At 39.1% G+C, this 15968-nt stretch overlaps 1 long non-coding RNA gene and 1 pseudogene across 1 annotated transcript in view; one reads left to right on the plus strand and one right to left on the minus strand.

Moving 5' to 3' along the window:
* Nucleotides 1-15968, minus strand: part of LOC149437142 (uncharacterized) — a 470898-nt gene that overhangs the window by 157559 nt on the left and 297371 nt on the right. The gene's annotated exons all lie outside the window — the stretch shown is intronic.
* LOC149437146 (hemoglobin subunit alpha-3-like) lies at nucleotides 1187-6309 on the plus strand (annotated as a pseudogene).

Consider the following 15968-nt stretch of genomic DNA (forward strand, 5'->3'; position numbering starts at 1 on the left):
TAGTGTCACCAGTGAGTCTTGCAGCAGAGATAAGTCAAAGCAACAACATTTTATTATCAATATTTTTCAACGGAGTTCAGTCTGTCTTTCTCAAGACACTGAAGCAAAACATTGATCAGATTAATAAAGCCAAAGCTCCACTAAACTACAACACCCCCTAGTGATGACATCCCATGGTGCAAAGGTAAAAAGACACATACAGGGTTGAGTCAAAAGAAAGGTCATATTAAGGATAAATCAAGATAGATTGATAGATAGATAACAAGTATAGAGATACTCATGAGTTTTGCAGTGAGGATAAGTCACAGCAACAACATTTTATTATTGTTTTGCAACAGAGCTCAGACTGTCTTTCTCAACATACAAAAAAAAATGATCAAATTATTACACCCAAAACCCCATTAATCAATCACCCATTAGTGATGACATCAGACAGTAACAAGAGAAGTACTAGAGCAACATAATGAATGCAAATGAGAGAAAACAGTAACCAAAAAAAACCCAAAAAAGACCCATCATCCCTTGTGTGCCATAAATAAGTAAGGGTAAGACTGTGAATTACCGCCTAGTATAGAATTATCACTCCACAGCCAGTTAGAAGAAACCCAATGACTCAGTCACCTAAGCAATTGCAGATGAGGGATAGTGGTGAGAATCCCCAAGACTATCAGCACTAGAGAAGTATAACACCATCCCCATCCAAGGGGAGTGGGTGTGGAAACCAAGTAAATGCAACCGATAGGAAGTTAGAGATCAATGGGGCCTCCCAGTGCAATAGTGCAGAGCAGCCTGTACAAAAAATCCAAACAAGACAGAGGGCCCAAATCCTGAGAGATTTCAGTCTAAAGGATGGCTTTGTATGTTGGGTTTGTATTTTGAATTTTATGTGTTGGATGAGCTGGAGCCAGTGGAGGGAATGGCAGAGAGGACTGGCGAACACAGAGCAGTTGGTTAGGTGGTTACGTCTGGAAGCAGTCATCATGATACACTGAAGGGAGACTAGCCTATGTACGTGTAGACCTAACAATTGACACCACAAAGTTTCTGATCCACTCCCCCATAAGTAAGTGCACTCCTGTGATGAACTAAAGGAGGATAGAGCAGCAACATTTTCAGTTTAATATGGACTATTCATTAAGTTGCCAAACTGATCTAACTCTTACTGCAGCAACTCCAAATCATCACCATGAGTCTGTCTGCTAGTCAGAAGGCTGCTGTGATTTCCCTGGTGACAAATGTTGCCCCTCAGGCCAGTGATCTTAGTGCTGAGGCTTTGACCAGGTAAGGTTATATTTTTTACAATGTAGATCAGTGCTTTTCCGGCTTTTTTTCAGTCAAGGCACCCTTTAAAATTCTGCAGAATTTTGAGGCGCCCCATTTTAAAATGTAAAAATCTTAGCTAGTCACATCACATAATGCAACATTTATACATGTAGGACACCCGGCGTTATAGGTAATTTATTCTTCCAAAGCAAATAACCCTTTGGACATTGGTACTGACTAATATTCCAACATTTCTTTTTCCATCAGTTTCTCTCCCTCACCCTGCTAATGTGATCCCAGTGCTTATGGGGAGGGGCAAACCAGGATGCTGTGCAGGCGCCCAATGTCCTTGTCAACTGATGACATCATTGGTTGTAAGGACACGGGTAGCTGGAAGGTTGTAGTGATGCACAAAGAAAACCTGCGGCTTAATGTAACTAAAAGGTAGGCTTTATAAACTCACTAGCTTTTATACAATTGTTGGGTCATTTTTAAGAATTTTGCACCCCTGAAGAAACCTGAAGGCACCCGAGGGTACCTGAGCACCCTGATTGAAAAAGGCTGCTGTAGATGATTATAGTGTCAATTTTCAACTGGATAAATATGTGCTAGGTTACACTGACAAACACTCATTACATGGGATAAGTCAATCTAGTTCTATGGTCATGTCTATAGCCTTTTTAAAATTCTAAGAGATTGACAGAATGGATAACCTGTTACCGCTCTACATCTAAACATTTTCAGGCTGAGTTAAGCTTAAATGAAAATTGAGACAAAGATGTAAATAGTGATTGCTAGTACTGATAGTTTTTGTGTCACATATTATATAATATTTGTTTGCAGTTTCCATGAAGCCATGAAACAAGGAGATCATTTTGTCTTAGGATTTGTTTCTTGAAAGACAGCAAGGTTCTTCTGCTAGCTTCAGAAACAGGGAAGGAATACAATGTTTGCTTTCCCAGTATCTTTAATTTATTTACTGTGCAATGCATTATTTTTCATGTATTAATAAAATAGGTGAGTTGGAAGCTTTGGTGCATGAAGAGAACTATGATTTAATTGGTATTGCTGAATCTTGGCTTCATTCTTCACATGACTGGGCCATTAATATTCCTGGCTATTTTCTCTTCCGGAGAGACAGGGTAAATAGGAAAGGTGGTGGTGTCTGTCTCTATGTGAGAAGTGATCTCAGAGCAAATGTGGACCTAGTTATTGGAGAGTGTGATGAGGCTGAAGTATTATGGGTGGAACTTCACATGGGGGTGCATACTAAAAAGGTAATCATTGGAGTTTGTTATAGGCCTCCCAGTGTTAAAGAGGAGATGGAGATTCAGCTCCTTGCACAGATTGAAAGGGCTGCAAAGGCTGGGACAGTGATAACAATGGGGGATTTTAACTACCCGGAAATTGACTGGAGTAATGGTACTGCAGAAACAGTTAAATGGCAAACATTTTTAAACTACTACAGGACAATTTTATGGTACAGTTCATAGAGACCCCAACTAGGAATGATGCTCTGCTGGACCTGGTAATCTCAAATCATGCAGAGCTTATTATGAATGTCCATATAAAAGAACATCTGGGTCGGAGTGACCATAACCTGATTTCATTTATTGATAGATGTAAACAGCACGCACATATGGGAAAAATAAAAACACTCAATTTTAAGAGAGCTAATTTTCCAAAGCTGAGAGCTGCCCTCCAAGACTTAGACTGGAAGGAAATATTGGCATCAATGAACACAACACAGAAATGGGAGTTCTTCAAAAAGACTGTATGTGAACTCACTGCAAATATATTCCCATGGGCAACAAGTTTAAAAGGCTAAAAATGGCTTACAGCCAAAGTTAAAAAAGCTATAGATAATAAGAAAAGAGCTATGATTAAATATAAAAATGAAGGAACGCTATCATCGTTTAAACATTACAAAGATTATAAAGGTAAAGGCTTTGCTTGATGAAAGAGCGCGGCTGGACTCATCTCGTCCTGCACATGCTCAGAAACACGTCGCAATTTGATGATGTCAGATGCCACTTTTGCTGATCCCGGATATCTTGGAGATTCTGCCAAGCTCCACCATCCATGCTGCATGTGCGCGGCACCATCTGCTGGCAGATACCTTGGAGATTCCACCAGGCTTACCATCCTATTGCACATGCACATCACCACCTGCTGACAGACTCCATTGATCTCCTCTCTGGATCAGACACACAACAAATTCTGGCTACAGATGTCTCACCCTCTCACCTATGGGCCTGTTTTTAAATTCTAAGATGTGAGTTACTAATTATCTTTTAGTTAAAATACCTTCACAGTGCACACTTAGAGGAGCTGTTTTTCTTTGTTTTCCCTTCTTCAGAGTCATGCTTCACTCCTACACAGCTTGCCCTTAGTGCCTTCTGGACTACCTTTACCCCTGCCCATTTGGAACTCATCAAACATACATGGACTGCCACACCATGCACCTGTTATCCCTTTTGTATATACAAAGGAGCATGGGGGAGCTCTTGTCCATAATGTACATGGTATTGACACAGCTGCAGATTATCCACATTGGTTCACAATTGATATGATCCAAAAATATTTAGACAGAATAAAGGTTAATAAAGCACCTGGATCAGATGGTATACATCCACAGGTCCTTAAAGAATTGAGCTCTGTCATTTCAGTGCCATTGTTTCTAATTTTTAGGGACTCTTTAATGACTGGCATAATACCACTGGATTGGCATAAAGCCAATGTGGTGCCAATATTTAAAAAGGGGTCAAAATCTTTACCAAGTAATTATAGACCTGTTAGTTTTATTTCTATAGCTGGGAAGATACTGGAGCGTTTAATAAAAGACCACATAGATACGTTCTTGCTGGAAAAAAATATTTTAAGCAACAGACAGCATGGATTCATGAAAGACAGAAGTTGTCAAACAAATCTGATTTCTTTTTATGAGGAGGTGAGCAAAACCTTGGACAGAGGGGTGGCGGTGGATGTGGTATACTTGGACATTGCAAAAGCATTTGACACTGTTCCCCACACACGATTAATGTGTAAGGTAAAGTCTACGGGCTTGGAAAAATCAGTATGTAAATGGATAGTAAACTGGCTAAAAGATTGTATTCAGAGAGTAGCGGTTAATGATTTATACTCTGAATGGTCTAGGGCTGTCAGTGGTGTACCCCAAGGTTCAGTGATGGGACCCTTACTTTTTAATATATTTATAAACAATATAGGGTCTGGGATTAAAAATACCATTTCAGTCTTTGCAGATGAGACCAAGCTGTGCAGTGGAATAACGTCCTTACAGGATGTCTCCAAATTACAAGCCAACCTCAATGCACTGTTTAATTGGGCAACTATGTGGCAAATGAGGTTTAATGTTGATAAATGTAAGGTTATGCACTGGGGGGGGGGCTAAGAATATGCATGCATCATACATACTAGGGGGAGTACAACTGGGGGAATCAATGGTGGAGAAGGATCTGGGAGTTCTGATAGATCACAAGCTTAATAATGGCATGCAATGCCAAGCTGCAGTTTCTAAAGCGAGCAAAATCCTCTCTTGTATTAAAAAAGGTATAGACTCCAGAGAGAGAGATATCATATTACCCCTGTACAAATCATTAGTAATACCTCATCTGGAATATGCAGTTCAGTTTTGGGCACCAATCCACAAAAAGAAAATTGGGGAGCTGTAGAAAGTACAGAGAAGGGCAACCAAACTGATATGAGGCATGGAGGAACTCAGCTATGAGGAAAGATTAGAGGAAATTAATTTATTTTCTCTTGAGAAGAGGAGATTACGAGGGGATGTGATCAACATGTATAAATACATCAGTGGTTCATATAGTGAACTTGGTGTAGAGTTATTCACCCTGAGGTCATCAGAGAGGAGAAAGGGGCACTCTTTACATCTGGAGAAATTTAATCTCCAAACAAGGAAAGGTTTCTTCACAGTGAGAGCTGTGAAAATGTGGAATACACTCCCTCAAGACTTGGTTCTGGTCAGTTCAGTGGATTGCTTTAAAAAAGGCCCAAATTCTTTCTTAGATACATAGAATATAACTGGATACTAACATTTATAGGTAAAGTTGATCCAGGGAATATCCTATTGCCTCTTGGGGGATCAGGAAGAAACTTTTTTCCCTGCAGGAGCAAATTGGATCATGGTTTGCTGGATGCTTCCGCTGGATCAACTGTGGGTATAGGATTGTAACTTTTTTTTTTTAATGGTTCAACTGGATAGACTTTTGTCTTTTTTCAGCCAGACTAACTATGTAACTTCTGTTGTTGTTTTATTGTCTATTAGGCTTTTCTTTAGCTTCCCCTAAACCAAAACCTATTTCCCCCACTTTGACCTGTCCGCTGGCTCTGCTGACCTCAAGACACATGATGGAAAGACTGTGAATGGTCTTGCAAGTGCAGCCAATCACCTGGATGACCTTGCTGGAAACCTGTCTTCCCTCAGTGACCTGCACGCATACAACCTAAGAGTGGATCCAGGAAACTTTGATGTAAGTACTACTGAATATTTCTATACAATAATAAGATACACTTGATTCAAATAGACAAAATGCATTGGGTTTAAAAATGTTTGCAGAATTATATACAGTAGTATTGAAACTCTGGTGGACCTCAATTTTGATTCTAATATTTTAAGGATCATGCTTTAAATGGCAAATATACTGAGAATGCTGTGACAGCTTTTAGGTGAGTTGTCATGACATAAATATATAAAAGCTGTTATGGCTGACCTCTCTAAAAATGTTAGCTTATGGCCTGTCGTGATTATTCAGTACATCGCAACCCAGGGAAGATAATATTCTTGGTTTACAGCAGTTTGAAAATTACTGTCCGTATTAAATAATACAGGTGTATATGTACATATATATATATATATATATTCTCTATTTCTCTTTGCAGCTGCTAGCTCACGTTATCCAGGTGGTCTTGGCTTCTCACTTCCCTAATGATTTCACTGTTGATGTTCAGGCTGCCTGGGACAAATTCCTCACTCTGGTTGCTGCAATCCTCACCTCCCAGTACAGATAAATTCATCCTGCACGCCAGGCTGCATCAGTAATTATAGCAAGTAAAATAATGTGCAATGGGGAGTTCTTTGGGCCTATTTCAATTACAACTATTTGCAATTTTTTTAAATAATATTTACTTGTGTATATTGTCCATCGAATATATGTCTGATATAATCTTAAATATATTTTGATATATTTTACATTTCTGCCTTAACTGTCAGTATTATGTTTTGTTTTTTGATGATTTGATACTACTACAAATATTTATATAGTCAATTGCTGTGTCCCTTTCAAAAATCAAACCAGGTTATGGGTTAAGTAAAAAAATATAACCTCCATCTAATCAAATATTTAGAGTGAACATTGGTTTACATGACTGACAAGACTTAAAGGATAAGTTCAACTTTTTGACAAAAATAATAAATGCACATTTTTTTGCAAGTAAAACAGTGTGCATTTATTCTTTTTGTCTGCAGGAACCTGGAAAGCATTGCACCACTGATCAGTAGATCGCTGATGCCATGCAGGTCTCCTGCAAACCTCTCAGAATATCTGCTTGCTGTACGGAATGTACGGTCAAGCACATATACTGACAGGAAGCTTCAATAAACTACCACGGCGCTCCACAGCACCGTGGTAGTTCATTGAAAATGACAGGCCGACAGCCGCTAATGCTGTTGGAACTTGCATGCACTCATTCACAGAACACTGTGAATGAGTGACGTGGCCGTGTGGGCCCCCACACTGCCTCGCTGTTTTCAAATCTGACAGATAGTATGGGGAAACTTCTCCCCTAGCTATCTGTCAAAGGGAGGGGAGCGATGGGCACGGCTGCAGCTATGGGAACATGTTACATGTTCCACCCTAAAAACGGGGGGAACATGTAATATGTTCCAAAGAACTTACTGTATTCTTTAACACTCCCACAAGCTTTCAACTCTCCAGTGTCTATACATTAAATTCATTTATTTGCTTGGATAGATTTCCTCGTACTTCCTATTTAATCCCTGAGATTTTTAAGTGAAAAATGGATTTCCACCAATTTCTAACAAATCTCTTAAAAAAGTTTAACTTATAGCATTAAAAGGCAAAAGCCAAGTCTGAATTGTGCAAAGAGCTTATTTTAAACTGGCCATACACTCTAATCTCTGTATAATCTTTTTTAGAGTTACTACTATAAGGACAAACCTAAACAATCCATTCAAATAGTATTACATTACTTGCATTACATGGTAGATCTAAAATAGATTATGCAATCAGATTATGTAGTGTTTGGTCAACCTTGCTGTTCTTAAAGCGGAGCTCCACCCAAAAGGGGAAGTTCGGCTTTAAGGACTGGTCCTCTGTTCCCCGTTAAGGATTGGCACCTTTGGGGAGCCAGGGGAGAGCAGATACCCAAAATTGACAGGTACCTGCTCCTATTTCTGCTGCGATTGCCTAGGTGATCAGAAGCGAAAGTTCTCCTCCCTCCCTCCCCATAGTTTTCTGGGACATGTGATAGGTCTCAGAAGACTACAGGACCATTCACAAACTGCAGGGCTATTCACGCATGTGCAGTGAGCACCCGGCTGTGAAGCCGCAAGTTGTCACAGCCGGGTGCCCACACTGAAGATGCCAGCACTGAGAACACAGGGTTGCCTGTGAAACGGGCTGCGAGGGGGACACTACAGGAATGAAGGCCAGGTAAGTGTCCATTTTTTTTAATTCAGCAGCTACAGTTTTTGTAGCTGCTGACTTTTATTTATTTTTTTAATTATTTTCACTGGAACTCTGCTTTAAATGAAAATAAAACATACTTGTTTGAGGTTTATTTTCCACACCAATTTATGGAAAATCTCTTTAGGTCCAGCATATGCTGTTGGTTGAGCTAAAGATGCCAGTTTAGTTTCACAGCCATCCATACATCATGTTCTTGTTGATTGTCAGTAAAATTTTCCCATATACACAAAAAAGTTCCAGATTGTTACCTTCACTGCCAGTGCAATCTGTCTGCTACTGTCCCTAACAAGTTTGTGCATTTTTGTTTGCAGTACAATTCGCAATAAGAGCTCCTTCACTCTGAGTATGCTTACAACCAAACTGCTGTATCAGCCTTTAATTTGATCTGTGAATTGGCCTAGCAGCACCATCTGGCTTGACCAACAAAGATCAAAGGAGTCAGGTGAAAAATTGGCAGTTGAAAAGGGACTGTTTATCCGCAGTCATCGTTTGGACATTCTGAGTGCTACGGGCACCAGCTGTCAAAATACAATATTTGCACGATAGACTTGTTGTCTAGCATGGAATGTGTTAAAAATCTATGTGTATATGGCAAGCTGTAGTATAGTCATCCAAATTGGGTAGGGAAGGGATGACCCAAAAATGGGGTAACACATACAATTGTTTTTTTCACACATTCATATTTAAAGTGGTTCTAAAAGCATAACTTTTTTTTACCCTAATGCATTTTCTGCAAACAACCTTCTGTGTTCAGTCCTCCCCTCCATACTTACCTGAGCCAGATCTCGATCCAGCGCTGTGCCCGAGAGCAGCAGCTCTCTCCTCACTGGACATGGAGGCCATTGCTTCCTGCTGCTGGCAATCATAGCCAGTGAGGAGAGAGTGGGGGGCAGACCAAGCCTTACTCTGTGTTAATGGAATGGCTTGCTAGAGGAGCACTCAGCAGGGAGGAGGAGCCAGGAGCACCAGAGGGGGACCTGCAAAGAGGAGGATTAGGGCTGCTCTGTGCAAAACCATTGCACAGAGCAGGTGAGTATAACATATTTGTAATTCTTAAGAGGAAAAAAAAACATTTTTCCATTTATAATCACTTTAATGTTCACAAACATAAGGAACAACAGGAAATATTACTCTATTTACACGTACAGTATACTCCTAGAATCTCCTGAACCAAAGGCTACAAAAACTTTAAAACAGAAATAATAGTATAAACCTGTGTCTCATTATGTTTCAGTCACACACAGAAATCAACTAAAAATTCATGTGCACACACATCAGCTATATAAGAGATGGACCATTAAAGCCTTTGAAGATCTGAGGTCTGAGCAGGAAATTTTTAGATCCTGGGTTTACAGCTATTATGATATGAGGTATGGGAATGACAGCCAACCAGATTGGTAAAAACAACTAGTTTGTCTATTTAAAAAAAACCAGATAAACAAAAATAGCTTTCTTCAGCCAAAACAAATAAACAGTCCAAAGTTCTAGTATGACAAAACTATACAGCAGATTCACCACCAATCTTTTGGTCCCACACTGGAGTTAGAGTTGTAAGGAGCAGGACCCTCAAACCCCTCGTGTATCGCATTGTATTGTTATTGTACTGTCTCATGTATTGTCTCCCATTGTAATGTACAGTGCTGAGCAAGCTATTGGCACTTTATAAATACTGTATTATAATAATAATAATATCTATAGATTGGAAACATGTTGGTCCTATTATTATCGGAGCCTGGATAAAACTAGTTAGCAATGCTCTTCAGTTAAATACAATTACATATGGGATGTCCAAAGAAATTGCAAATATTTCATTCAGGAAGACAATGTCATTATTTAACACACTATATTTAATTGAGGGTTGGGGAGCCATGTAAAAATCAGTTTGAAAATATGGACATGGTGTTAAGTGGATACAGTTTAAGGGTATATACTGTCCAGTGATTCAGAATAAATTACAGAAGCACTCCAAGCAGTTTCTTTCTTTAACCGCATAAGGACCGCCCACAGTACATTTACTGCTGCAGGGCAGCTCCTATGCACAAATTCATGTATATATACTTGATTCTGAATTTCCGGGTAGGGGGCGCCTACAAGGAGTGCGCCCGCCCTACCCGCGCCGCCGATCGTGGTCCTGGGTGTCAATCACCAGGTCCTAGCTAGTGATTACCCGCTGGTGACTGATGATTAACGGCGATCACCAATAGGGAGGAGGGCTGCATTGTTTACCAACAGCCCTCCTCCCTGTCAGTTTGAGCACACTGCTCGGGATGGCTGAGCAGAGCCGTCCCGATCAGTGTGCTTACAGTGAAGCACACCCCCCACCCCCTAGTAAAACACTTCCATCACACAGTTAACCCTTTGATTGCACCTCACGTTAATTCTTTCCTACTCAGTGCTATTAGTACAGTGTCAGTGCTCTTTTTTAGCACTGATCACTGTGTTGATGTCACTGGGGATGTCAGTGACACCAAGTCAGTTCCCCCTAGTGTCAGAATGCCCGCTGCAGTCCCACAGTCCCACTATAAGTTGCTGATCGCCGCCATAAGTCACTGATCTTTGCCATAGGTGACTGATTGCTGCCATTAAACATTTGTGGGGAAAAAAAGGATGTAAATTTAATTTGGGTGCAGCACTGCATGACAGCGAAATTGTCAGTTAAAGTAACGCCCACAGGCTGCATACAAAAAATAAAAAAGAACATAGCATGTATACACAACAAGGACCAGCGACGTACTGGTACATCACTGGACTTTGAATGGTTATACCAGGATGATGCCTACAGCTGCAGGCATCATCCTGGTATTGTTTTTTTCAGCCGGCAATCAGCTTTCATATAAAAGCAATCCTAGTGGCTAATTAGCTGCAGGATTGCTTTGACACTCAGAGGGACACAATGCCCCTCCCCCACTGCCTTCCACAGCCTTCTTGGGTAGTCTCGTGCCATCTGAGTCGGTGTTTCTGCCAGCTGACCATAGAGCTGATTGGAGACCGGAATGGTACCAGTCATCTCTGTAGTCTAAGAAATCGCAAGCTACGAGCATTTCATCACTTCACAGCGCCACTTGTAAATTGAGAAAGCATCTGATCACACTGATCTTGGTGAGATTAGATAATGTAAGGGCAGAGGAGGTATCTAGAGTCTGATAGACCCCAGATTTATCAAAACAGAATATATGACAATGCCCATTGAAGTTATAGGGGATATTTGCATTCCCTGTGATAGCATTAAAAGTGATTACAAAAAATTAAAGGGAGAGTGTAAAAAGAACAAAAAAAAAAAAAAGCACACTCACCCCCCACCTCCGTGCGTGAGCGTTGACCCTGGTATGTAAACAGCGGTTGCACCATGCATGTAAGGTATCACCGTGAACGTCAGATCAAGGGCAGTAATTCTAGCACTAGACCTCTGTAAATCTAAAATGGTAGCTTGTAAAGGCTTTTAAAGCATTGCCTATGGATATTAAAAATGTATTCAGTTTGTCGCCATTGCACGGGGCATACGCAGTTTTAAAGCATGTCATGTTTGGTGTCTATTTATGAGGCATAGCATCATATTTTATATGTTACCAAATAATTGGTCAATATATTGTGTTTTTGTGCATTAAAAGTAAAAAAAGTGTATTTTTTTTTTCAAAAAATTGCGTATGAAAAATTGCTGCACAAGTACTATGTGACATAAAAAATTGCAGCTTTAAAAAATATATAATTTTTTGGGTTAAAAGTAATTTCCTAGCAAAAAATACAGATTTTTTTCATGTGAACAAAAATTGTCAGAAAAGGCTTGGTCTTCAGGTGGTTAGAAGAGTGAATGATGTGTGGCATAAACTTCTAATGCTGGGCATAAAATGCCCCCACTCCCCAAAATGACCCCTTTTTGGATAGTAGACACCCCAATCTATTTGCTGAGAGGCATGTTGAGTCAATAGATGAATTTATTTTTTTACCACAAGGTTTTGGAAAATGACAAAAAAAAATAAAAAAAACATTTTTTACACAAAATTGTCACTTAAATGATTTATTGCTCAAGCATGCCATGGGTATATGTGGAATTACTCCCCAAAATACATTTTGCTACTTCTCCCGAGTATGGGGGTACCCCATGTGAGAGACTTTTTGGCAGTCTAGCCAAGTACAGGACCCTAAAATCCAATAAGCATCTTCAGGCTTTTAATCAGCTTTATTTCCTCATTCCACTTCCTGACTACCAGAGGCTCTGAAATGCCAGGATAGCACCAAACCCCCACAAATGACCCCTTTTTGGAAAGTAGACACCCCAAAGAATTTGATAAGAAACATGGTGAGTGTTTTGTAGATCTTGTTTGTTGCCACAAGTTGTTGGAAAATTAAGAAAGAAAAAAAACATTTTTTTCTTTTCTTTTTTTATATTTCAATACCTTGTGAGAAAAAATGAGATCTGCAAATTACTCGCCATGCCTCTTTTTAAATTCCTTGGGGTGTCTACTTTCCAAAAAGAGGTAATTTGGGGGGGAGGGGTTTGGTGCTATCCTGGCATTTCAGGGCCTCCGAAACTGCAATGGGTAGAGAGGAAGTGTAATGAGGACGTTATGCACCTTCAGGCTTTCAAAGTGGTCATTGAATTTCAGGCTCCTGTATGTGGCTAGGCTCCCAAAAAGTCTCACACATGTGTTATCACCATACTCGGTAGAAGTAGCAGAATGTATTTTTGGGGTCTAATTCCACATATACCCATGGCTTGTGTGAGAAATATATAATTTAAATGACAACTTTGTGTAAAAAAAGTGTTTTTGTCATTTTCCAAAAACGTGTGGAAAAAAAATAAATCTTCCATGAACGAACCTCCTGCACTGCGATCAAACAGCCAACAGCTGGGAGGAACGTTCCAACGTCACATCCACTAGGCCAGGCCCAACGCGTTTTGTCACTTGAAGACATCAAGTGACGAAACGCGTTGGACCTGGCCTAGTGGATGTGACGTTGGAACGTTCCTCCCAGCTGTCGGCTGTGTTGATCGCAGTGCAGGAGGTCCGTCCCTTGGTTTTTCCCTTGTGGATGTGGCATTTTAGAGGCTGTCATTGCTGGTGTCAGCTAGACACCTTCTTTGTGTGTGCAATACTTTATTAATAAAATTGTACTAGTTTGAAACGTACTGCACCATCATATCTCTTCTTATTCCTCGAGCTTTGCCCATGTTATTGGAAGATCATTTGCTGCTTAGCTGTTCCATATGTGCTGCCTAGCTGTTCCATATGTGCTGATTGGATTACTATTGGTTGCTGTTCCTCTACTGGGATATCCTGCAGATCATTGCTCCCAGAGCAAAATGCTATCATGCTGGTTTATAATATAATCAGCATATAGCTCTGGTGAGTGTATTTATTTCATCTGGTGTCGAATTTGCACATGGGTGTTTGTTTTCAAGATTGACATTAAGTTGATATTGGACTATCACTGTTATGGTGGCTGGACTTATGTTTATATTTATGAATTCATTTATTTTTATTATTTATCCTTGCATGTTTTGTGAATAATTAGCGCACTTTTTATTCGTACAATATATTTTTTAAAACATTTATTTTTTTTTTAACTTTTTTTGTTTAGAGCGCCAAAAATAAATTTCATTTATGTGCTGTATAGCAAAAAAAATGGCGTAAATTGCAGTATCTATACCATAGTTTGTAAACGTTATATCTTTCACACAAAGCAATCAATATACACTTATTGGGATTTTTTTTTACAAAAAACATATAGCAGAATACATTTGAGCCTAAATTTATAACTAAATTTGAGTTTACTATATATTTTTTATAGCCGAAAGTAAAAAATATAGTTTTTCTTCAAAATTTTCAGTCTTTTGTTTATAGCGCAAAAAATAAAAAGCGCACAGGTGATCAAATACCACCAAAAGAAATCTCTATTTGTGTAAAAAAATTATCAGTTAAAATAGTGCAGCGCAGAATAGCAAAAAGAGGCCGGGTCATTAAGGGGGGTAAATCCTCAGGATGGCAAGTGGTTAAAATTGGTTTAGTTTCAACTGTTATATTACAAAAAAAATACTGTAGTATGTTGAGAAAGCACTGAGTATACAATATATTGTATGCTTTGCCAAAGTACATACATGGTTTAAAGATGTTTACAACCCAAAATTTTGTACAGATCATTATATTGTGGTATTTATATCCTTCAGTATTGTATACTATCGTGATGGACATTAACTTTTTAAATTCATAAAAAAATAAATTTAAACTCAAATCACATGCATTTAGCCAGAGTTTCTCTGCAGCATACTTAATGTGGAGCTAAAGGAAAAACTTTCTTTTTTCATTTGAATAAAATAAGGGAGGATTATAACTCAGTTTTGTTTGTTATCTGTGTACTATTGCTCCATAGCAGAAAATGGAAGTGAAATGAAATTTCTCAAAAGTGAGTGTGACTATTGTCCCCATTGGAAGATTTTCCCTCTATACCTATTCTGGTGACAATCAAAAATGTGGGATTTTCTTTCACTTTCACTCGTGGTGCTAATGGTAAACAGGATAAATAGTGAGGAAAAAAATCACCATTATGGGGGGAACAGACAGCAATAAAAACCTGACAGGTGTTCTTATCTCCCTCTCCACTATAGAACTAAAGATAAATGCCTTTAGCTATATGTCTAACAAAAGTTCCTTACAAAAAAAGGAAATATTGCTACACTTTTTAAATAATAAATATGGGGCTGAATTTTGATAGTCCAATAATGTGTGGACTTTTTCCCCTTAGAAATATGCTTGGCTGGTATTCCTAACTCCCAGAAGGGTGGAAAAGAGATGAAACATTAATTAAAACATCAGATTTCCAACTTGTAAATGCTATCTAATTAAATACATTTATAATATGTATAGTGTCATGCAATTTAGAGCACTAAACTGCAATAATCAGCAATAGCTCTGTAAAAACAAAGGGAGTGCATATGCTTCGTAAGCAACATATAGTGATAAGATGCTCACCCTGTATCGGCACATACAGCATGCATGGTTCAGAAGAAAAGCCAGTTTGCAGTTTGCCCTCTGAGTGCCCCTTTTGATAAAAATAAATAAAGCTTAGTTTGTCTTTTTAAGACACTGAAACATAAAAATGATCAGACTAATAAAGCCAAAGCTCCACCAACCAAAAATACCCCTACTGATGACTTCACAGATTGCAAAGATAAAAAGACACATGGAGTTGGGGTAAAAGAATGGCCACATTAGAAATAAATCACGATAACCCACCAAAAAAATGCTGCATCCTAGCCAAAATGGAACTAAACAAAAGTAGTTAATGCATAAAAATTTACAAATACAGAAAAAGTGGAAAAAATTAGCATTCCTGTAGCACTCAAAAATGGCCACTAGTGCACATGGTAAACACCAGGAAGGAATGGACAACCCACAATTTATAAAATAACATAATATAGTAACAAACGTTCTGCTAGGGCAAAATCATGGCTGCAAATGAAAGAAAACAAAAGTAAAAAAAAAGGCACTAGACCAATTACACCTTGTGTGCCATAAATGAGAATACACCGCCTAGAAAATATATGGGCAAAAACACCAACAGCGCACAAGGTAAGGCATGCACACAAGTGTACAGAACATGAACTTTCCAGATAGAAGAAACTCGCGGACTCAGTCACATGAGCAATTGCAAATGGGGAATAATGGTGAGAACCCTGAGACTAACACCACTGGAAGTATAACACGATTGAAAACTGAAGGGAGTGATTGTGGAAACCAAGTAAAAGCAACCAATAGGAAAAAAAGCTGGACACCAATGTGACCACCCATTGCAATGCTGTACAGCAGCCTGTTCCATCAGTGAAGGGAAAGGCAGTGCTCAGATTGGACTGGCACAGCTGCCAAAACAATCACCATGATACAATCAATGAAATATATATGAAAAAAAATCCAACAAAACCATACAAGACAGTTTCAACAATAAGGGCCATACATAAAGTAA

The sequence above is a fragment of the Staurois parvus genome, unplaced genomic scaffold (genome assembly GCF_062004578.1).
Source record: "Staurois parvus isolate SC_StPar_1 unplaced genomic scaffold, SC_StPar_1.0 ptg001302l, whole genome shotgun sequence".
Classification (NCBI taxonomy): Eukaryota; Metazoa; Chordata; class Amphibia; order Anura; family Ranidae; genus Staurois; species Staurois parvus.